Below are 23156 nucleotides of genomic sequence, written 5' to 3' on the forward strand. Positions count from 1 at the left end.
AAGAAGGCTGCATTCTGACGTGGAATTTACCCAGACCCTTGGTCCTGGTAGAAGGGTGGTATTCTCTCTCTGAGGTGTGGACACCTTGGCGTCAACAGCATGGTGAGGTGGAGGGCACCCCAGCTGATGTGACACAAGGGGTCCTGTCTCAGCCTCAGCACCAAATGGTAGCAAGGAGCTGGATACGACAAATCTCTCCCCTTCTAAACTCAGGACTTCAGAGCAGTCAGTATGTTCTGCTATTTCACCAGAAACCATTATCTTTGTTCTGTAAATCCCTCATTTTGAGCAGCATCAAAATACACTTTGTCATTTTTGTCATTCGGTTCATTTGCTTAGTTAACAAGTATGCACTTATCACTCGCCATGAGCCGGCCATCTCAAGGGTCCCTGTCCTGGGACTTACCTTGTTAAACTCTCTCTCTCTGTCCCTCTCTTTCTGTCTCTGTCTCCCCCTCATTTCTACCCACCCCATGACCACACACGCTAGGATGCCTATGCTTTTGTGTGAGAATCACACGACAACTCATTGTAGCTGCTAGTTGAGTAGGCTGCTGCAACGTTCTCCACAGGGACGCCCAGAGCACATTTCTTCCTGGATCAGACTGAAATCCATGTGGACGCCAGGAATAAATGACTGGTGTATAGAAAGCCTTCTACGTGTCAAAGATTCTCTACTTCAGGCATGCACAGGAAGAGGTCCTCTCAGCCTCTCAGGGTGCAAAGCAGGAGCCCGGGTTTCCCTGGAGAAAGGAAAGGGCTGTTCCACAGGGCAGCCCTCAGGATGCCCTGATCAGGCCTTCTTAGGGGTGGCAAAGAGTCCTCCAGGCTGTTAGCTGTTGAGGGCTGGAGAGGCTGTCTGCTGGAACCTTCCTTTCTGTCCAGTGTTTTCTTACATCTATCTTCTGGTGAACAAAACAGTCAATGCTGGATGTAGAACACATGCAGTGTTTGGAGTTTTCTAATCCAGTTAGTGCCGTTGCCCAAGGCTGGGTCTGCCAGGCTGTATGGCTGTGGCCCCAGGGCACTCCAAGCCCCAGCTGCAGATCCAGACCCTACTGGGACGAACATAAGGAAGGAAAGACCAACAGAAGTGCCCCTGACCTCCCACACCCCATGGGAGCACTGCTATGACGGCTGCATGACAGGTGCCAGAGCGAGGGTGGCTTTTCCAGGGCTCTTCACGCTGGAGTGCTTACTTTCTCACTCACAGCTCCTCTGTGCATTCATTTGAGTAACCTTTCAATGTGGAGCTCAGTATCCCAGGGAACTGTCTGCCTGGGGCCCCTCACCTGTCTGTAGATGGCCCAGAGAAGAGTATGCAAAGTGGGGAGAATGAGTGGGATGGTTGGACAGATAACATCAGTCCCATTCTGCATCCCTGATCCTTCATCAGAGGAAGCAGCACATCATCCTGAAGGAAAAGTCAGACTGACCTCAGACCAAATCCAGCTCTGCCATTTAGCTGTGTTAATCAACTAGTGACCCTATTTCCTCATCTCTAAAATGGGTGTAAGAATGTAAACCTCAGAGGATGGTCGTCAGACTTAAGTGAGCTTATATAAAGTGTCTAGGACTGTTTCTGGGATGTAGAAATTAATAAATGGGAACAGTTGTGTACATTGCATTTTTGCCTAAAAGGAATGGGAAACCTTTAGGGTCAATGAAGGAGAACAGGAGAACACCATCTCCACTTTCCCAAAAAGGTGCATTTGAGGATACAGCGAGACCATCCGCTGAAGCGTGCAAAGCAGAACTCAATAGATGACCACTGAGGTCCGACGGATCTGCCTTCTTCCACACGCTCACTGTATCAGACTGGATGAAGGAAGGAAATAGGGGCCTCTGTGAGCACATCAGAAGTTATCCTTGCAAAAGGGAAGAAAGGTGAGCCACGCGATCCTGTCTGTGGCAAATTGGAGGAAGCCTGACTAACTGTCTTTATAGGAGCACACTGGGGCCTCACAGGAGCTGAGGGACAGCATGGGATGTGGGGCTCTGAGCTAAGAAGGGCGCCCATGAGATGCTGTGAGGGGCGGCCAGTGAGAAGGGCGCCCATGAGATGATGTGAGGGGCGGCCAGTGAGAAGGGCGCCCATGAGATGATGTGAGGGGCGGCCAGTGAGAAGGGCGCCCATGAGATGATGTGGGGGGCGGCCAGTGAGAAGGGCGCCCATGAGATGATGTGGGGGGCGGCCAGTGAGAAGGGCGCCCATGAGATGATGTGGGGGGCGGCCAGTGAGAAGGGCGCCCATGAGATGATGTGGGGGGCGGCCAGTGAGAAGGGTGCTGATGAGCTGAGTGGCGTTTGCTCCAGCTGTCATGCGTCCCTCACAGCAGCCGAACTCCTTGTAGCTAATAGCACTTATAGGAAGTAATTTGGAAGATCTCACCTTTATCCCTTCTTTTCATGGTCCGCTACTGACCATGCAAATTACTTGGAGGGGAACATGGTTGTAACCCCACCGTTTTAGTCCACTTGGGCTATAAAAACACAATACTGTAGCCTGAGTGACTTATAACAACAAAAATTGGTTTCCGATGGTTCTGCATTCTGGAAGTCCAAGATCAAGGCAGTTTTGGTGTCTGGTGAGGAGCTGTTCCTCCTAGACAGTGCTTTCTCACTGTGTCCTCACATGGCAGAGAAAGGACACTCGCTCTCCGGGGGCGCCTATAAGGACAAGAACCCTATTCACGCGGGCTCTACCTTCATGACCTCATCTAGCCCAATTACCCCCAACAGACCCCCATCTCCTGATTCCATCATGTAAGGGGGTATGGTTTCAACAGACAGATTTGAGGATATGTGAACCATTCAGTTCATAGCACCCACCGAAGGCTTTCTTAAGGTACAAGAATATTCATCTTCTTTAACTTCTCTGGTCTCTCAGCAAAGCGACATCGCTATTCCAGACAGACTTCTGTTCGAAAAGGCCACCTGACCATATTAATTACAGTCATGCATCCATGGATGACAGAGACACTTGCTGAAAATTGACTTAGGTTGCCCTACCCTTGAAGAATATCAAGGTTTTGTGAAACAGACCATGGCTAAACAGCCAAAGGGAGTCCTTACGTTATAACCTGCCACTCCTCGACAAGTGGATCCTGTCTCTTGAGAAGGGACTCCACCTTGTACAAGATTTGAGCTCATGGATTCGCACTCTGGCTTGACTTAGCAGATGCGCATATAAAACTGCACTGTCGGGATCTCGACAGAGGAAATCAGGGAAGCCAGTTTCCCAGGCTGCAGTGGGGATGGCAGTGAGACGCTTACTGTGCATCTCTCGGGACTGCAGCACTTACATTTGAGTGACGATGTGGAAATCAGGTTATCTCCAAATCTGATCCACATTCACAAAGAGGAGCGGCTTAGATGCCACGAGTATTGCTACCAACAACATCTTACGCCAATAGAAAAGCTTTATTAGAGGTTTTCTTTTCCTTATTTCCACATTGATCTTTAAACTGCCCAGTGAAGGAAGCAAAATAGATATTTTTTCCCCCTTTTGCAAGGACTGGAGAGGTGGAGTGCTCTGTCCAGGTCTGGGGAAGCAGTAAGTAGGCTCAGGGAGAGAGAGGGTGAAAAATCACCGCCCTGCTAGTCTCTTGCGTGCGCGAGATCGGGTGAAACAGGTTTTTATGGTAGAAAGCACAATGTAAATAGTAAGATTTTTATGGTTAATTAAACATTTCAAATAAATCAGGACACTCAGAGAAACATTTTCCATTGCCCCAAATACTGATAGATGTGTTTGTTTTGTTTTAATTCATTTCTGGCTTCTTTAAGAGATATTTAAGGTGGAAAAAAAACATAACTTCATCCTCAGTTTTCAAAACTCTGCAATTTATATTAATATAATGAATAGAAAAAAGCTGGAGAAATGTATAAATAGATCTTAAAAGAAAGATGAAGATGCCATAAAAATGGTCCTGCTCACAACTGTTGTCGTCATGGACTCGTCTGCAGGGGCCTGGGACGCCCACCCCCGGTTCCGGCCTCACCCTCAGGCTGTCGCGGTGTGCCCAGCAGGGGAGCAGCAAGACGGGATCTCCCTGCAGGTGTGCCTGCATCCATCTGTTTATTGCATGTTAATCCTGAATCTGGGGGGCGATCTGCTTGAAAGAGGCTATTCCAAGGTGGCCCCCCATGTGTGGCGGCCCAGGGATGATGACTCATGGCTTTGGTTTGGGCGGATCTGAAAGGCCTATCGGTTATTTTGTCTACACGGAGGGAAGGTTACAATAAGCTGATGTCATTGTGACGGGCACTGGTCTGTTCCCGTCCGAAAGAATTCATTTGCAGCAGTGGGGGGTATGTGTTAGATCTTTGTTTATCTTGCAGCTGAATTCTCAGCCAAGACCATGGAATTTTGAGTTGCCAATTTGTGTGCAATAATCCAGAAGATTAAAGAATTCTTTTTTTCTTCTTGATACAAGAAAGTATTTTTTAAAAATTCACAGAGGAGAAACATAATTTAATTTTTGAATATTTTCTTTAATATTTTCAAATGTATGTGAAAGAGAGCAGGCTTTGGGGGCTTCAACAATTGAAACAAATGCAGCGGCTCTCATATTAAAAGTATTGCATAAAATGTAAGCACAATACTAGAAATGCTAATGTAATTTATTCTAATTGAAGAATTATTCTGATTCACTATAACTGTGTATAACTGTATATAAATTAATGATATTTTTAAAAGAGTGCGGTAAAAAAATGTATAAATAGGAAACACTAGAAATGATAATTATGACTATTTGATGTGCCAGAACATTTTGATTCTGGATAAATATGAGTTTAATGTATCAGTAACATATAAATGTAGCATCATCAAATATAGCAAAACTAATATAATTCAAATATAATATATAATAATTAGTATGTAATTATATTATATACAATTATATATTTTATATATATTATATAATTATAAATACATAATCATTATCTAAAATAATTATCATATATCATTGTATGGTATATAATGTAATAATTATATAATAATATATAATCACAATATAATTCAAATATAAGTCAAATTAAATATAGTCAAATTAATGTTTTTATAACAAACTAGTTAAACATAGAAATGAACCTCAGAGGCTTTAAAATACAGAAGAATATTTCTCTGCCACGTTTGGTGAGCAGAATCAATTACTATCTTAATAACATTACATTTATTAATAATAGCCTAAACAATTTTCTTTCATTTTAGAATTACTATTGCGTTCTAGTTTTCTTATTCAGAAACAATAAATTAGTATGGCAGAGATGGCTAATTGCCTCCTGGTTTGGGGGCATTGGTCTGGACATTCTCCATTTTCTTAATAACAAGACCCCAATTTTATTAAAATTTATTGAGTAAGGGCTAAGCACAACTATGTGCTCAGCTACAGTTCCTGCCTCTCTTGCAGTTCACAGTGGCCACATAGTACAGTTCTGGTCAAGTGAGACTTCCGGGAAAGCCTTTCCAAGTGAACAGGTTTGTCTAGATTGTTCCTTTGCCCTTTGCCCTAGTCTTTCTTTGAATCGGGAATGTAGACGAGATAGCTTGAGTGCCAGTAGCCATCTTGCACACATGACACAAAGACTCATATGCTGTGGACTCTGGATGGCTACAAAATCCCTAGAAAGGAGATTTAGAATGAAACAGAGTCCCTAATAATATCTATTGCTTATTTTCTTGTTAGCAAGACATGAACATGTATCTTTTATGAACCACTGTTATGGAATTTTCTGTTAAATACAGCCAAACACAATTTCCAAATGATACAATTAAGATAAGGAATAAACTGCTAAGATGATAAAAACATTGTGTTCTTATTGTATATTTCTTGTTCATGATTATTAAATATGCTCTGAAAATCTTGGGTTGCTGAAGGAGAAGGATCAAAATGAAATTTTACCTGCCATTGTGGGCCAACGTCCTCTACATTTAGTCTTTTTTCATACTTTTTATGAAATATATACCACTTAAAAAAGAAAATCTGATAGATGATAGGTAGATAGATAGACAAATGATATGTAGGTAGATAGGTAGATAAATAAATAGATGACAGATAAATTATAGATTGATGATAGATGATTGATAGATTGATCGATAATAGATAGATAATAAATAAATGATAGATGATAGAGAGAGATGATAGATAGATAGATGATAGATGATAGATAGATAAATAGATAATAGATAGGTTGTAGACACCTTGGTTCCTTGGGGGCTCCTCCACCATCCTATCCTACATGTCTGCCCGAAGTCGCCATTATCATGGATTTTATGTTTATCATTTTCTTGATATTCTTTTTATGTATGTGTGCTTAAGCAAAATTGTTTAGTTTTGCATATATTTTATACAGATGAGATTATGCTGTTTGTATTCTTGTGTAACTTCTTTTTCACCCAACATTGTGTTTCTGAAGCTCATCTACATCAATCTATTTGGCTATAATTGATTGATTTTTCACTGCCATGTGGCGGTGGAAAGTATGAATATACCAAATATATTTATCCACTCTCTACACATATTTGGGTTGTTGTGTCCAGTTTGGGGTTTTTACAAAGAATATTGCTATGACTGTTCTTTAAATGTCTCCTGGAACACATGTGTGAGATCCTACCTGGTGTAAATATTTAGAGAGAGAATTGCTATGTTGCAGAATTGTCACTGGACTCTGGAAAATTATTTTACAAAGGAATTTGTCCCAATTTACACTTCCACCAGCAACACAGAAGACTTTCTGTCGTTCCATATGCTCATCAGTAAGTATTCACCCTGCCAAGTGCAGCCTGCCAGGAGCAGGGAAAAAGCTGGCTTAGAACATAGGCCCAGTCGCAGCATCCGTGAGACTAGGGACATTTATGCACTCAGGCCACTTGTCAATCGAGCTTATCAATTCATTCTACTGATTTGTCATTCACTATGGAGTCATGAAAGAAAAATATGGAAAAGAATTTAATGTAGTACAAAGAGCCAAGGACAGCGGAATCACGAGTGGCAGATACAAGTTCCCGGTTAATTTATTTTTGTGGGTCTAATTTCCTTGACCTGAGCAACAAGGATGTCACACTTGGATGGCTTCTGATGGCCCCTGGTGGGGGGCTTCATCTCTGAAATTTTAAAATACCTTACTTCTGTTTTACAAAGGAGAAGAGAGGCTTATATTTGACAAACTGTGAGACTTATTAAGTTTCTGAAAATTTCTTACCACATAATCCCTTAATTTAGACTCTGAATTCTTCCAACCGCTGGTTTAAAAATAATAATAACTTTTACTTGAACTCGGCGACAGGTTTAAATTAAAACTCGTGCTTAGTGGTGACTTGGTCATAAACCATTGCTTTACGCTGGGAACACTCAGCTTGCTAACTGACGTTGTGCTTTTTTTTTAAATTTTTTTGACAGAGTCTCACTCTGTCACCCAGGCTGGAGTGCAGTGGCATGATCTCAGCTCACTGCAGCCTCCACCTCCTGGGTTCAAGTCATTCTCCTGCCTCAGTCTCCCGAGTAGCTGGGATTACAGGTGTACAGCATCACACCTGGCTAATTTTTGTATTTTTAGTAGAGACAGGGTTTCCCCCATGTTGGCCAGGATGGTCTTGAACTCCCAAACTCAGGTGATCTGCCCACCTTGGCCTCCCAGAGTCCTGGGGCTTACAATTCAATACATTTCCATGTTTGCAGGGCGGAATCATTACTGCAGGCGCCCCGTGCTGCCAGTGACCCCCGCCTCAGAAGGTCCCTGGGCTTGATAATGCTCTGCCGTTCCCATGTTGAACTTCTTAATCCTTTTGAACAAAGGGCCTCAAATTTTCATTTTGCACTGGGCCCCGCAAATTATGTAGCTGGTTCTGGGTGTTTTGTATGTAAAATCACCTCTGTGCAAATTTCTCCATAAAACACAATCATGACAAAACCAGGAGAAAGAGGTAAATTGTTTCTAAGACAAAATGAGGAATGTTTTTGTGCTTTTTTCTTTCTTTTTTCCTTTCTTTAATTGCAGTGCACATGCAGCAATGCTGCTGTGCAGAGTTTGGAAAAGACGCCTTTGCCCTTCTCACGCCTTTGCCCTTCTCACGCCTTTGCCCTTCTCACGCCGGCTCCAGAGAAAAGAGCTCTTCCTCAGTCTGTCCCCGGCCACTTTAAAACGGCTGTTCTGGCCGGGTGGTTCATGCTTATAACCCGGCCCTTTGGGAGATGGAGGCAGGAGGATTCCTTGAGACCAGGAGTGTGAGACCAGCCTGGGCAACAAAGCGAAATGCTGTCTGTACAAAAAGCAATTATTTAGCTATTTAGCAGGGCACGGTGGGCCTGTAGTCCCAGCTACTCAGGAGACTGAGGTGGGAGGGTTGCCTGAGTTCAGGAGGTCCAGGCTGCAGTGAGCCGTGATCACACCACTGCACTCCAGCCCGGGCAATGGAGGGAGACCCCGTCTCAAAAATATTTTTTTAAGAAGCCAGAGACTCCTACATCTCCCTACCCACGTACACGTGCTTATGAGAAGGAAAGGGCAAGAGAGGGAGGGTAAAGGGAGGGGGAGTCAGGGAGCTTACATCTATCATCCCCTCAACACACATGCACACGCACAATGCACGATGCCACACACCAAAAGCTTTCTATCCACGGCATACGTGGAGTTTTCGGCGTGCTCATAATCTGACGGACAGTTTATGGAAAGAAGGATTTCATTACTTCTTTTATAGAGCGTTAAAGAGTTTTTTAATGTTGCTTCAGTGCTATGTACACTGGGCAAGAAATCTCCAGTGTTTCTGAATTTGTTTTAGTTTCAATTTAAGACTACACCATTAAATAAAATTTCTTAAAAGCTGCACGTCAGTGTGTTTTGACTTAAAAGAACACGGCAATTCTTTTGATTTTGTTAATATTCCAAAAATAAATATTTGACTCATAAAGGTTAAGGAAAATTCATTCTTGTTTACAGTGGCTGCACATGTCCTGTGCTGGTTCCAATTCTGGCAGCCAAGCAGCTGGCCCCTTCCACCAGAGCTCCCCGGCCAGCTGTGTGCCCAGGGTTGCTTGAAAACCTGTTAAAAAGCATTTACAAACGTTCATATAGACAGGTGTTCTTGCATCAAGCAAAGCTGCCTTCTAAGAATCTAATAAGAAGGATCACATATTTAACTCCATAAAACAGTCAAAATTAAAGGCAGGTAATGAAACAAAAGGGACGCCCAGACAACTTAAACAATGAGTGACTTCTTTGCCAAATTGCCTTTTGCCTCCGTCTCCCAAAGGGCTGGGTCCGGGACGTGGGATGTGCTCTGGCCCCACCCCGGGGTACTCTCTGTTGGTCACATTTCTATACCAGGAACATCTGAGCCTACAGAAAACGCCTGCCTGAGGATTCCTGGGTATTACCAAGTGTGCTGGGAGCTGGAAAACGGGACTTCTCGTGTAGAAATGCCTCTCGTGCTCGTTCACCTCGATAGGGGTATTTCACGGGCGTTTCTCCAGCTGCATGATTGAAATTACAGGGAGAAGCAGCTCTCGTTGCCACATCAGGACACAGCCAGGACCAGCACATGCTGGATTCGAGCCACCGTGTTAGAAACACGCAAACTCAGGTCGCTCCATGTGTTGTCAGATCGTGTTGCCTGGAACGCCTCTGCAGAAACCGCAAGCCGCCCACCCCGAGCGGAAACTGAGAGTAAACATTTAGAAACGTTTCTAGCAAATTTTTAACTTTTTATATTTTGAAATAACTGCAAATTTACAGAAAAGTTGCAAAAGGGGTACAAAGAGCTTCTTTCCTTCTGTGTACTCTTCAGCAGGGCTCCCTACTTGTCAACATTTATCTCGATGCCTTCACATTCTATGTGTGAGGAGGGGCTGGGTGGTTGTTGTGTACACCTGGGTGTTCCTGAGCCATCCGATAAGTTGCTGCTGTGACGATGCGTCGTCTGTTGTTATTAATACTCCACTGTGCATTTCCTACACACGAGGACATTTTTCTACATAAACTAAGTACAGTCATCAAAATCAAGACATTCACATCACTCTGTGTAGTTCCATCACATCTCCCATCCCCATTCAAGTTTCCCCAATGGCGCTAAAAATGTTTTTCAAAGGCCCAGAGTGCAACTGAGGATCACACATCGCCTGTGGTTTCACAACTCAAATTCCCTTCCGTCAGAAACAGTTCCAAAGCCCTTGTCTTTCATGATCTTCACTTTTTAAACTCAGGTCTGTCGCTGGATAAAAATACTCCTTGGTTTGGACTTGTCTTGGGTTTCTTGTCATTTGTGCGTTTGGGGTAAGAATCCGTTAGAGATGACACTGCGCTCTTCTCAGGGTGCCACATCTGGAGGCACCGTGATGGGCTGTTCTTGTGTTGCTGGAAAGAAACACTTGAGGCCTGGTGCAGTGGCTCACCCTGTAATCCCAGAACTTTGGGAGGCCGAGGCAGGTGGATCACCTCAGGTCAGGAGTTTGAGACCAGTCTGGCCAACATGGTGAAACCCAGTCACTACTAAAAACACAAAAAATTAGCTGGGTGCGTTGGTGGGCATCTGTAATCCCAGCTGCTCAGGAGGCTGAGGCTGGAGAATCGCGTGAACACAGGAGGCAGAGGTTGCAGTGAGCTGAGATCGTGCCATTGCACTCCAGCCTGGGTGATGGAGCGAAACTCCATCTCAAAAAAGAAAAAAGAAAGAAAAAAGAAAAGAAACAGCTAAGGCCGAGTGTGGTGGCTCACACCTGTTATCCCAGGACTCAGGGAGGCCAAGACAGGCAGGTCACCTGAGGTCAGGAGTTTGAGAGCAGCCTGGCCAACATAGTGAAACCCCGTCTCTGCTAAAAATACAAAAATTAGGCGGGTGTGGTGGTGGGCTCCTGTAATCCCAGCTACTCGGGAGGCTGAGGCAGAAGAATCACTTGAACCGGCGGGGAGCCGGAGGTTGCAGTGAGTCGAGATCCTGCTAATGCACCTAGTCTGGGTGACAACAGCGAGACTGAAAAACAAACAAACAAACAAACAAACCAGCTGAGACTGGGTAATTTATAAATAAGGGGTTTAATTTGCTCGTTGGCACATGGTTCTGCAGGCTGTGCAGGAAGCATGGGGATCTCTCGGCTTCTGGGGCCCTCAGGAATCTTCCAGTCATGGCAGAGGGCAAACGGGGAGCAGGCTTCTCAAATGACAGGAGGAGGAGCAAGAGAGAGTTTGAGGGGAGACGCCACACACCTTTAAATGACCACATCTCGTGAACTCAGAGCAAGAACTCACTCATCACCAAGGAGATGGCCCAAGCCATTCATGGAGGGATCTGCCCCCGTGATCGAACGCGTCCCACCGGGCCCCACCTCCAACACGGGGACTCCATTTCAGCATGAGATTTGGGCAGGGACAAATATCCAGACTGTACCAGGCAGCCGAGGTTAGTTTGTCCTATTGGCAGGTGAACACAATTTATCGCTTGGTTTAGAGGAGGTCTGGTACGTTTCTCCACTGTGAAGTTAGGTAATGAGTTTCTGATACTCATTAGCTGATAAGGAATTGACGAGTGTTTTATGGAGAAAAACGCTGAGTCTTTGACAAGCAAGAAGACTTTCCCCTTCCCTCTCGGTTATTAATTCGTATCAGTGTGAACTCATGAATTCCTATTTTGCTCAAAGGGTTACAAACAGTCACTCACTATTATTTGGATGCTCAAGGGTTCCATTTGGTCAGTGGGAGTGCCTTTGATCTGGTTCCTGGACTGGTTTAACAAGCCCACATCACTTTTTGAGCACTTCCATACTTTCTGGCACAAAATAAATTCTCCAAGCTCATCTAGGATTTTCTCTGGCCAACCCTGGAGTCAGCCATTTCTCCAACGAGCTTTGGCTCCTTTACGTGGAGTGTGGCATTTAGAACCCAAGCTATGGGTACGAGGTGTTGCCAGGGTGTCACTGTTGCCAGGGTTTCATTGTTTCCGTGCCCTGGCAGCATAGAGAGAACTAGGAAATACATGTAGATGCACATACATTGTCTATGTATGTGTACACATGTGCAAGTACATTTTATTTCTGCCTATCTATTTTAGATACCATGAGCTGACAACACCTGCAATCCCACCTCACACTGCAGGGTTTATTTTTATTCATTCCTCTTTCCATATCTGTAACTTCCTTTTCCAACAATGTGAGACATCAACTCTCCTCGTCTCAAAGTCCTTGTTTATTGTCTGGATTTCACCTGTGTAACAGTCTCTGGCCTAAGCTGGCTAAAAGCTAGGCCCACAGGCACACATCCTCTTCCTGGCCAGCTGCAGAGCCAAAGCTCTGACCCACTGAAAGGAAAGGGGAAAGGGAGGGATGAAGCAAAGGATGGAGGTGGGAGAGAAGAACAAGGAGCAGAGGAAGGAGATATTGTTGCAGAGCAATGGGACACAGCAGTTTCACGTCTGTGGAATCTCATGACACAACAATGTGGCTTGTATTTTGCACGCTTTTGTCTTATTTTCTAGTGATTCATGTTACCGTATTTTACAAAATGACCGGTCTGCAAAGGACTTGAAACAGAAATCCAACACTAGCTCATCACCACAGGGAGTTTGGAAGCCATGCCCCAATCATACTTCCTTCCTCAAATAAGGGGATTGGCAAAGCCCAGCCTGGGGCTGGCCCTCACCCTTACGGCAGCTTCTGTGGCAGGAAGTGTCTGCTGATCTCTCACCTAATGTTACTGTACCATTTACATGTTTGCTGCCATATTGTTATGTTCTCCCTCCCTCCCTCTCTCCTTTCTCTCTCTCTCTCTCTCTCTCTCTCTCTCTCTGTCAGCTAAACCCATGAGGACAGGCATCTCATCTGTCTTCTCCAGGAAAGCACCTGGGACCACGTGCCTGTGGTCCCAGCTATTTGGGAGGCTGAGGTGACAGAGGAAGAAAGGAGAAATTGTATCTTCAATAGGAAAAATACCATACAGATTCTCCTCCCGGGGGTCTCCTCATTGTCCAGAAGTCCACTAACTACCTGCACTGCCACCTGCCTTGCTCTGAACAGCAGCCCGTGGCCCAGGCCTTTGCACCCTTGTCTATCTCAAGCACGGAAAGAGAATGTAGGGAATGGGAAGCCCTCACCCCTGCATGTGTTGCTCGGCCTAATCTTCCATGTTTTCCTCCTTGCGCTTTTCTTCCTCTGGGGCAAGGAGAAAGAACAGAGAGCACGATTCCTCATTCATCCAGTTTGTGGGGAGGGAGTGGGAGGAAGTCTAATGACGGAGGCCAGAACAAACCCATGCTCACAGCTGCTTTCCGCCTCCACGTATCTACGCCTACAACACCTCCTCACAGGGCCCAGTGGTCAGTGTTCTCAGTGCCCGTCCCGAAACCACACCTGGCCCCAGGCGTACGGCATGGTGCTACCTAACAGCCTAGGTAAGGCCCCAGAGCACTGCCAAGCAGGAGGCAGCCTGTACAGACCCAGCGTGTGCGGGTTCCGAAGTGCAGGCCACGGTGCAGCTAGGAGTGCAGATGAACGCCCTCGGCTGCCTGAAGCTCACGGTGCAGCGGAGGAGGGAACTGGCTGCGCAGGTGCTGGAAGTGCTGGTAAGGCAGCTGGAGAGAGGTAAGCCATCGTGGAAGCTGCGGCCAAGCCCCGGGATGGAGGAGAAGGGCCGGGGGGTGGGGGGAGGCCGTCCTTGCACACAGCAAGGGGTGGGGGCAGAGGGTGATCCCAGAGGCAGGAGAAGGGGTGTACATTCCTGAGTACCGAACGCTGGGACGGCTGGAACTCAGGACGCAGAGGAAGGGAGACGAAGGGATGCTGCAAATCATCGGTTTAGAGAGGAAGTAAGGTAGACTGAGGCCAGATCACATCAGCACGTCCCTTGCCAGGACCTACATTAGGGTAAAATAATACCAGATTTCAGTAATTCCAGGCTTCCAAGCACTGTCTTCAGACAATTCAACATTAACACCTCGAAACATCTTTGCAGAAAATTCAAAAATATGGCCTTCCCGAAATATTTGCTGCTAGAAAAACGTAAAAGCCCTCAAGCGCCTCTACCAAGGTGAAATGAGAACAGTCAACATCCTTCCGTCCCTCCAGAAAGGTCATCAGCTTCAGGCCCACGGGCATCCAGCGGTCTGCGAACCACTTCGCACCGAGGTGCGGGCTCTGAAACCACTCAGCGAAGACAACCCTGAGTCCTAGGCAGCAAGACGGCGGTTAACTTGAGCCCCAGATCTTCCTGCACGAAACTAGCTGAGAGAAACAGCCAACTCGAGTCCTCAGAACACACTGGGAGGGCACCAGGCTGTGTAGACCACCCACTCGGTGCCCACTGCGCCCCCACTTCCGTGGAGGCAGGCGTGTTTACTGGAAGTGTAACACGTTTTTGTTGGGGAGATTGAGCGCTTTTGAATGATTTTCATTAGAGTATAAAGTATCTTGATTAAAACATTTCCTTAAAATGCTTTCATGCTGTGTCTTCTTGTTAAAAACAAAACAAAACAAACAAACAAAAAAATATAAGGTCTGAGGATCCACAAGGACAAGGATGCTGTTTGTTTATCAAACGCTTTCCCCTCCTAAGCCAACGCTTCACAAACGCCGTTTTGTTAGGAATTGGTGTCTGCCATATCCCTATCAGTGGGGAAAGAGAAAATATGATCTTCATATGTTTTATTCTTTAAACTGACAAATAATAATTCCACGTATTCACGGGGTACATAGTAGTGTTTCCATACATATAAGATCTAGTGGTCAGATCAAGGTAACCTGCATATCCATCAGGTCAAACACTTACCATTTCTTTGAGTTGGGAACATTCCACATCCTCCTTCTAGCTACTGAAACTGTACATTATTGTTAACTGCAGTCATCCCATGGTGCCACAGAACACTAGCACTTTTTCCTCCTCTACCTCGCAATTTTGTATCATCTTTATATTTTATCACTGCTAAAATGCAGGGACCCCATGACATGGATTGGGGAAAGAGTCAGAATTTGAACCCAGGGGCTGGGCACAGTGGCTCACGCCTGTAATCCCAGCACTTTGGGGGGCCAAGGCAGGCGGATCATGAGGTCCAGAGTTCAAGACCAGCTTGGCCATCATGGTGAAACCCCGCCTCTAATAAAAACACAAAAAAATTAGCCGAGCGTGGTGGTGTACACCTGTAATCCCAGCTACTCGGGAGGCAGAGGGCAGGACAATTGCTTGAACCCAGGAGGCAGAGGTTGCAGTGAGCTGAGATTGTGTCACTGCATTTCAGCCTGGGTGACAGAGGAAGATTCCGTCTTGGAAAAAAAAAAAAAAACAATTTGAGCCCAGGAAACAATGCTTGATACATTCAAGTCTGTTATTCAAACAATGTCCCTGGAACCCATGCTAGCACAGGAAGACAAGAATGGGAAAGGCACTGGGACTTTGGCCTTGGTGGATGCAACAGCTGAATATGTTTGCACCGTGCACAGGCCTGCAGGGGACACAGCACAGGTGAATTTTTAGTGGAGGTGGTGGTGGTGGTGATCACACTGATGATGATACTGATGGAGACTGTGGGGATGGTGATTACAGACTGATGTCACCAAGCCCAAAAGTAGCTTTCTGAAACAGTATCAAGATAGCATCAAGAAATGAGTTTGGTGTGGAGGCACTTCCATTGGCTCACCACACGTGGGAGAATCAAGCAACACAGCAGCATGGGAAGGAGCCATGTCGAAGCCTCACACAAGTTGTTGCACTTTCATTTCCAGCGGTATGGTTTGCGTCTCGGCCACTTACCTGGCAGCGAATTGTACAACGCCTAGGGCATCTTTTGCATGGTTGTCCTGGATTGCTATTTAACCCCCAGGGTGATTTAAATGTCACTGTAGGCGTGTATTAGATGTCCAACTAAACAGTACAATGTTTCCGAGTAGGATTGTGTCCTTCTTCTCCCCACATGCTGCTTCCTACCTGAGTTGGGGCCTGGCCTAGTGTGGGGGCAATAAATACTGGATGAATGGACACTCACTGGTTAGAGAGGCAGCCTGCAGCTAAGAGGTAGATATGGCCCCAGGAGGAGGCCGGGGCTGGGCCGGCAAACTAGCAGCCCTGGCATCAAGCACTCGCTTGTTTTGGAGTGTGCTGGGGGCACAGGTCCCGCACCAGACCCCACTCGCCTCCATGGACTGACTGTGGGGACGGAGGGAGAAAGGGCTCTGCCCGTCCTTCTTTAAGATGGCGCAGGTACCAGCAGGCTTCAGCACCTCCGTGGTGCTGGGCAGACGTGCTGGGACACAGAGATGTGCTCCAGGGCCGTGTCCAGGGAGCAGCAGACGGCTTCAGACAGCTGCCCCGGGCCCATTGGTCTCTATGAAAACATCTCAGGACTTTCATAACTTGTTGTTTTCCTATGAAATTTCTTTCTTCTCATTTCTGTTAACTTTGCTAGTTAAACTGTCAGGCCAGTTTTGAAAGGGAATAAAATATTTGTCCCTCCTCCCATCCTGAAGCCAAAATCTATTTTGGTTCATATAAAAATGATCAAATTACAGCTTTTGGCGTGTTCCTTAACTAGGAAAAAATAACTGGGATTAACTAGTGCCAATAAACTAAGTATTTTCAATTAAATTCTAACATTAGTAAAAATATCAGTCATACCACTCTAAATCCTAACCAACTTTAAAACAGTACGTGTAACCCTCAAAGCAGCTGTCTGCAGAAGCAGCTTCTATTACTCATATGAAACTCTGGACAATAAAAGGAGTTGCTTGAGGGACTCCGGCAAGGGCAAACGTCTTTGGCACAGAGACGGAGCCCGGGCAGGTCTGGGCTTTCCATAATAGGCCATTTATGCCAAAGAGAAAAAAACTTCACTTTCCCTAGTTTCTGTCCATCAGAATCCAGCTGCCTCCCAGAGTGTTCTCAGGGTCCTGTGGATGGGTGGCGGGTGGGGGTCCCACTGTGGCTGGAGGCAGGTAAAGCAACCCTCTGGAGAGGTCTGGCAGCAGGTACGTTCCCGCTGTGCACGCTCTGCCCGTCAGCGTTGGTTCACGTTCAAGTCCCAACACGAGGGCACAGGAGGCCCAGTGGGTCTGTGCTCCCACGCTAGGCGCCGTCCTGTACTCCCCTCTGCAGCCTGTGGCGGGGCTCATGGCACACGGGGCTCTGGTGGCACACGTATGTTCTGCAAACTTGTCTCAGAACCCTTCTGATCAGTTGCGGGATCTGCCCATGGTACTCCTCAGCTCATCTACACTAAGCGAGGGGCTTACCCTTCTCACGTGAGTGGGGACCGGGCTAAATCCCCATTGTCCACTGCTTCATTCAGGAAACCTCCATGGGGCATCTGAAGGCGAAGGGCCAGGCACGCAGTTCGCATGGTGGACTGAAAACCTCCGACCCAAAGGTATTCATGGTCTAATGAGATAGACACACCTCAACAGATTATCCCAGGGCAGCCCAGGAAGTGCCCCCAAAGGCGTGTGCAGGACATAACCACGGGAATACAGATGGGCACCTATCCCAGGAAGAGAAGCATGGGCAGACAGAAGGCTCTGCAGCTGCAAACAGGAACTGAGCAAAAGCGCACATAAGTTGGACAAATTGCATCTGCACACATAGAAGACAGAGGACGGGCGTCTCCATAGCCAGCATCAACAGCATCTGCATGGCACAATATAAACATACGAAGTCATTAGTCATTATCTGTTTAAGTTTTAGGATAAAGATTATGTGCTTACATTAAGACCACATTAGTTTGTAAAGGCTGTTAATTTAAGATTGTTTGAGTTAAAACTGATTTCAGTTTTCAAATCGAAAGGATGGGGAATAGGAAAATTTATATTCGACTTTTCTAAACCGTGCAGAATATATTCACTTCAACAAGCAATTAACCTTCATTTTATGAGTGTAAACAGTTCAACTACTTCTTCTTTGACAGTTGTGGAATTTTTTATTCTCATGAATCAATTTCATATGTTAAAATGAAAACAAAATATTTTTGCTTAGAAACAGTTTTCAAAACTAACCAGCATTTTGCAGGGTGGTTAGCAAGCTGGATGATACGATATTTGAATGCTCCTGAAAAAAAAAAAAAAACTAATAAAATGCAAGATTCAACATTTACTTTTAGTTGTCAAATGACTGTATTAGTCACGGTCCAGTCAGGAACACTGAAACCACACAAGCCCATTCGACAGAGGGAATTTAATACAGACACTTTGTTATGTAGGTGTCAGAGCTCAACAGGCCAACATGGAAGCTGTTGGTATCCCAGATGTTATAACTGCAGGGAGAAACTACTACCCTGGGCTGTGGACACAGAGAAAAGACACGGGGGTGGTCAGTACCTCCGAGCTCACAGGAGGGGCCCTGCAGAGCTGGGACTCAGCCCTCGAGGAGGGGCACAGTTTGGATGGCCGCACTGGCACATTAGGGGTGACATGATGACACTGGCTTGGCAAGCTGGCAGAAAAGCTGTCAAACACAGCTGGCCACCGCTGCCAGGAGTGGTACTGAAGGGAGCAACTGGCCAAAGACAGCAGAAAGTCCCTTTGCTGTCCTCCAGAATCGCAGCTTCCCCTTCCTGGAGTGGCTTTGAAGTTGAAAGACAGGAGCTTGATAACTTGCACAATGGTTTAAGATAAAATATCTATTAAGATCTAAAGAAAAATAAGAGAATAGCTATCACTTCATTGCAACATGGGCTCCTTCCCAACAACAAACTTCAAAATTCTTTACGGAAAGGTTTCTTGAGGGTGAGAAACCAAGGACGACAAGAGACAGAACCCAGTTCCTGTTCTCAGATGGAGGCTCCCGATTTTAGATGCATCTTCACAGAAAGCCCACATCACTCATCTCAGCGACCCGTTTGACATTTGCCATGTGTCGGGCACACGGTGAGTGTGTCTGATCCTGCCTGGCCTTCCCCTCTTCTCGGGTATTCACAGATAAATTCTCCTGCCCAGTCTTCCTGCACTTGTGTGGGGCCACGTGAGATGAAAACCGAGTGTGAGTAGAAGGACGTGATGTATGCCAGTTCCCAACCTAGCCATAAGATCTCCTGGGTGCGATCCCCATTTCTCCCTTCTTCTCTCACACGTGGCTGTGATGTCACCATCACATGAGGAGCAGCACATCTCCCCAATCCGCCACCAGCAGCAGGAGAAGCTACTGGAATGTCGAGATTGATTTATCACAGCTTCGGGCAATATGCTCTAACACAGTGGATACTCAACTGCAGGTCACTAAATTATGCAAATATTTAATTGTGAAATGCAGGTGTAACTTTACTCATAACTACTCACAGAAATAGAATCAGAATTCAGGGATTTGTTCATGAATGATTTAAATGCAGGAAGTGCTGTTTTCTCCCCATGCTTTAGAACCTAGAACAACTGGTTTGAAAAGTCATTATTCATATCTCATTCTTTCTAATGGAACTGACCCGGGGTCACATGGCGAGCCAGTGACAGAGGTGAAACTGCGTCCTCATCTCCTAATGCAGAGTCAATCGCTCTGTAAGTGAAATGCCTGCAAATTCAGGCCCCCATTTCTGAGGGCGTTCTTTCTCCTTGGCGGCTGCTACAGTCTGTGTTGTCAGTGCTGACACAAGCCAGTGGGGCAGGGGAGCAACAAAGGTGGGAATGTCAAGTGGTGAGGGGAGGAAGTCAGGCAGCACCAGCAAAGGCCAAGGGTCCAAAGAGAAAAAGAAGAAAAGCTTTGTCGAATTGGAAGAGTCTCTGGGTCTTTAAAATGGCCGGGGGCAGTGCCTCAAGCCTGTAATCTCAGCACTTTGGGAGGCCGAGGTGGGCAGATCATTTGAGGTCAGGAGTTTGAGACCAGCCTGGCCAACATGACAAAATCCCATCTCTAATAAAAATACAAAAATTAGCTGGGCGTGGTGGGTGCCTGTCATCCCAACTATGTGGGAGGCTGAAGCAGGAGAATCACTTGAACCCGGGAGGCGGAGGTTGCAGTGAGCCGAGGTTGCACCACAGCACTCCAGCCTGGGTGACACAGTAAGACTCTGCCTCCGAATGAATGAATGAATGAATGAATGAATGAATGAATGAATGAATAAATAAATAAAATAACCTGACAGTCACTTTAGAGGATGTCATGCCTGATGGAAAGGATACTGATAACACCATTTGCAGAAGTAAAACAGCAAAGGATTAGAAAACGCAGTATAGAATACATTTCCTTTTATGTTCACTTCAAACGGTTTCCTTTCCTGAGCATGCTCTGGTAGGAGTGACTGTTGTGATGGAACAGGACAGGCCTACGCAAGGGATCTCTGACCTCCTGTGCATAGACTGGAGTTAATGAACCTACGATGCTCTTCAGCATGAGCCTCGCTCCGGGTACAACACACTTTTTCCGTAAAGGGCCAGATATTAAATATTTTGGGCCTTGTGAGTCAGAAGGTGTCTGTCTCGACTACTCAAGTCTACCATTGCAGAGACAACAGCCATCAAAGCAGCCATGGACAAAACGTAAACAAGTGAGCTTGGTTGGGTTCCTATAAAACTTCATTTACAAAACAGGCAACAGGATGAATCTGGTCTGAGAGCCATAGTTGGGGACCTTTAGTATAGCTCATTAACCTGATGAAACCCCAGAGCTTCTAGGAGCTTGCTATAATCACAAATGTAAAGCTATGTAATAAAGTCCTAGCTTCTCTTTCTGATCATGTAATTGAGGATGGCCACTGGGGCTCAGAGAGCATTGATGCCTCACACAACGCCTCAGTCCTTCAAGGAAAACAGCTTAGAATGCATGTAGCACTCGTGGGTGAGTCTAATTCTGGAAGGCGGCTGGCCGGATGTGGGAGGTTTCCTGCTTCCCAAGTTGGATAGGAGAGGTAGGGCTCTTCTGATTGGAATTAACCACGCCATTTTGTCCGTAGGGCATGCAAGTAGTTACAACAGTAGAATCCCACCTTTCCGGGAAGACTCTGCAATCCCAAGCCCTGGTCACCTGCTGCGTACTTTGGGTGACTGAAGACAGTCCATCTCACGTCCCCCTGAAGCACGATGCCTGCTGGTCGAGGGAACCTGGGAGCCTGATGCTTTTGTTCTCTTCTGCTTTGTACAGATTTCATACACAGCAAACCTACAATGAGAACAGACTCTTTAAAAACAAGTGCAAACTGTAAAGGAAAGTTCCTCTGTTTCAAATCCTCACAGGTTCCATGATTGAGCAGACACTTGTGGAGCGTGAATGTGCATTAAACATGCCTCTTGCTGGGGATAGGAAATTGATGCTATTTTATAAATTAATTGTTATTAATCATAATAAAATAAGAAAATGAAGAAGTTATACAACTTTGTATTCATTACTTTAAGTAAAGAAACAATTATTTATGGAATTATCAATGATAATAGCAAAGTCATTCATTAGCTTGTTTCCAGCAACCATGCCCAGCATCTCATACAGTCCTTAAAGGAAGACTCTTATTTCCTACGTGTGTCCATGTGAGGACTTTCACCTAACCTTCAAATTCTAGCTCAGGTTCTTTCTAATTCTGGAAATGCCCTGCGGCCTCAATGTTGCCAGAGCTCTGTGAATTGTATCTTAAAACACACTTGTCTAGCACACCTCCCTGAGCACATTCCACATTGGAATCTCATTTAGGGGATTCTTGGGACAGCCTAAGAAGGTCCCACCCGGGTTTGGGAATGCTTGTCACGAGCGGCTAGTAAAGGTCTCAAAGGCTGCTGCTGCAGAGTCCGTTTCTTAGGAGGCTGCCCTGGGAGCCAGGCCTGAGCCCAGAGGGCCCGCCGTTCGCAGCAGCGTCCTTGTCACTGTAGGCAGCACCATGCAGAGGGCAGGACAGATGGTCTTCCTCCGCCACACACCAAGGCTGCCCTCGGCTAGGTCCTGGTGCTGGGACCTGCGACCCCAGAGCAGGATGGCTGTGTGCAAATGCACTGGGGAGAAGGCGCCCCTACACCTGGGTCCCCTCTGCTGGTGATGCAGGCCACATGGAAACGTTCTTGTGGCTAAAACAAGGTTGGGACAAATTGGTCTGTGAGGAATGGGCAAAGAAATCCTCCTGCCACTGCAAGCCAGCCGCCCCCCGCTTGCCATCCCTGGTCCACGGTGGGGGGCACAGAGCCAGATGCAGGCAGGTTCACAGGACCCCATGTTTGCCTCTTTCTCGTCAGCTTTCTTGTTCTAGAGCATTCTCTGTAACAGGGAGCTGCAATTATTTTTCTGTAAATATCCAGAGAGTAAACATTTTTGGCTTTGTGGTGCATAAAGTTCTGTTGTAACTGCCTAGCCACAGACAATGCGTAAACGACTGGATGCAGCTGTTTTCCAAAAAGAACTTTATTTACAAATATAGGCAGTGGATGGATGAGTGAGTAAACAATTTTTTTAAAAGGGAATATTATTCAGCCTTAAAAAGGATGGAAATTCTGACGCATGCTACAGCATGGATGAACTTTGCATTTGTTACTCTCAGTGAAATAACCCAGGCACGAAAGGTGAACTACTGTGTGATTCCACTCATGTGAGGCACCTAGAGCATCAAACTCATGGGGACAGAAGGAAGAATGGGGTTGCCAGGGGCTGCGGAGGGGGAATGAGGAGTTATCATTTAATGGGTAGAGAGTTTCAGCCTGGGAAGAGAAGGTTCTGGAGATGGAAGGCGGTGATGCTGTCCAACAGTGGGAATGTACTTATCGCCAGTGAACTGCGTGCATTGGAATGGTAACTTTTATATTAGGCGTATTTTACCACAAATGTAAACTGGCTGTAGGCGACTCTGGTCTATACTCCTGAAAGGTAATGCATGTAGGAAACACATAAATAGTAAATTTTTCACTCAGCAGATAGCCCCAGTGTTTCAACAGCATTAATCCTCTAGGGTACGGAGGGTGGGGACAAGGGGAGCAATGTGTAGTGTGGTCCCTGTTTTACTGGGGACAAGAGAAAGCAGTCACGAGAATTTCTTGGATTTTCAAGAAATTCAGAAAAGGAGATAAAAGACATATTTACTTCTTGGAGGGAATGGGGCCATCATTTTTTTCTCAAAGACGGTCCATTGTAAACCTGTTTGAACATGTAAATTGTTCTCAGTGCCTAAGAATATTTCCCAAGGGGCCGGGCACAGTGGCTCACACCTGTAATCCCACCACTGTGCAAAGGAGGCTTAGGCGGGCAGCTGACGAGGTCAGGAGATGGAGACCATCCTGGCTAACACAGGGAAGCCC

The sequence above is a fragment of the Macaca fascicularis genome, chromosome 4 (genome assembly GCF_037993035.2).
Source record: "Macaca fascicularis isolate 582-1 chromosome 4, T2T-MFA8v1.1".
Lineage (NCBI taxonomy): Eukaryota > Metazoa > Chordata > Mammalia > Primates > Cercopithecidae > Macaca > Macaca fascicularis.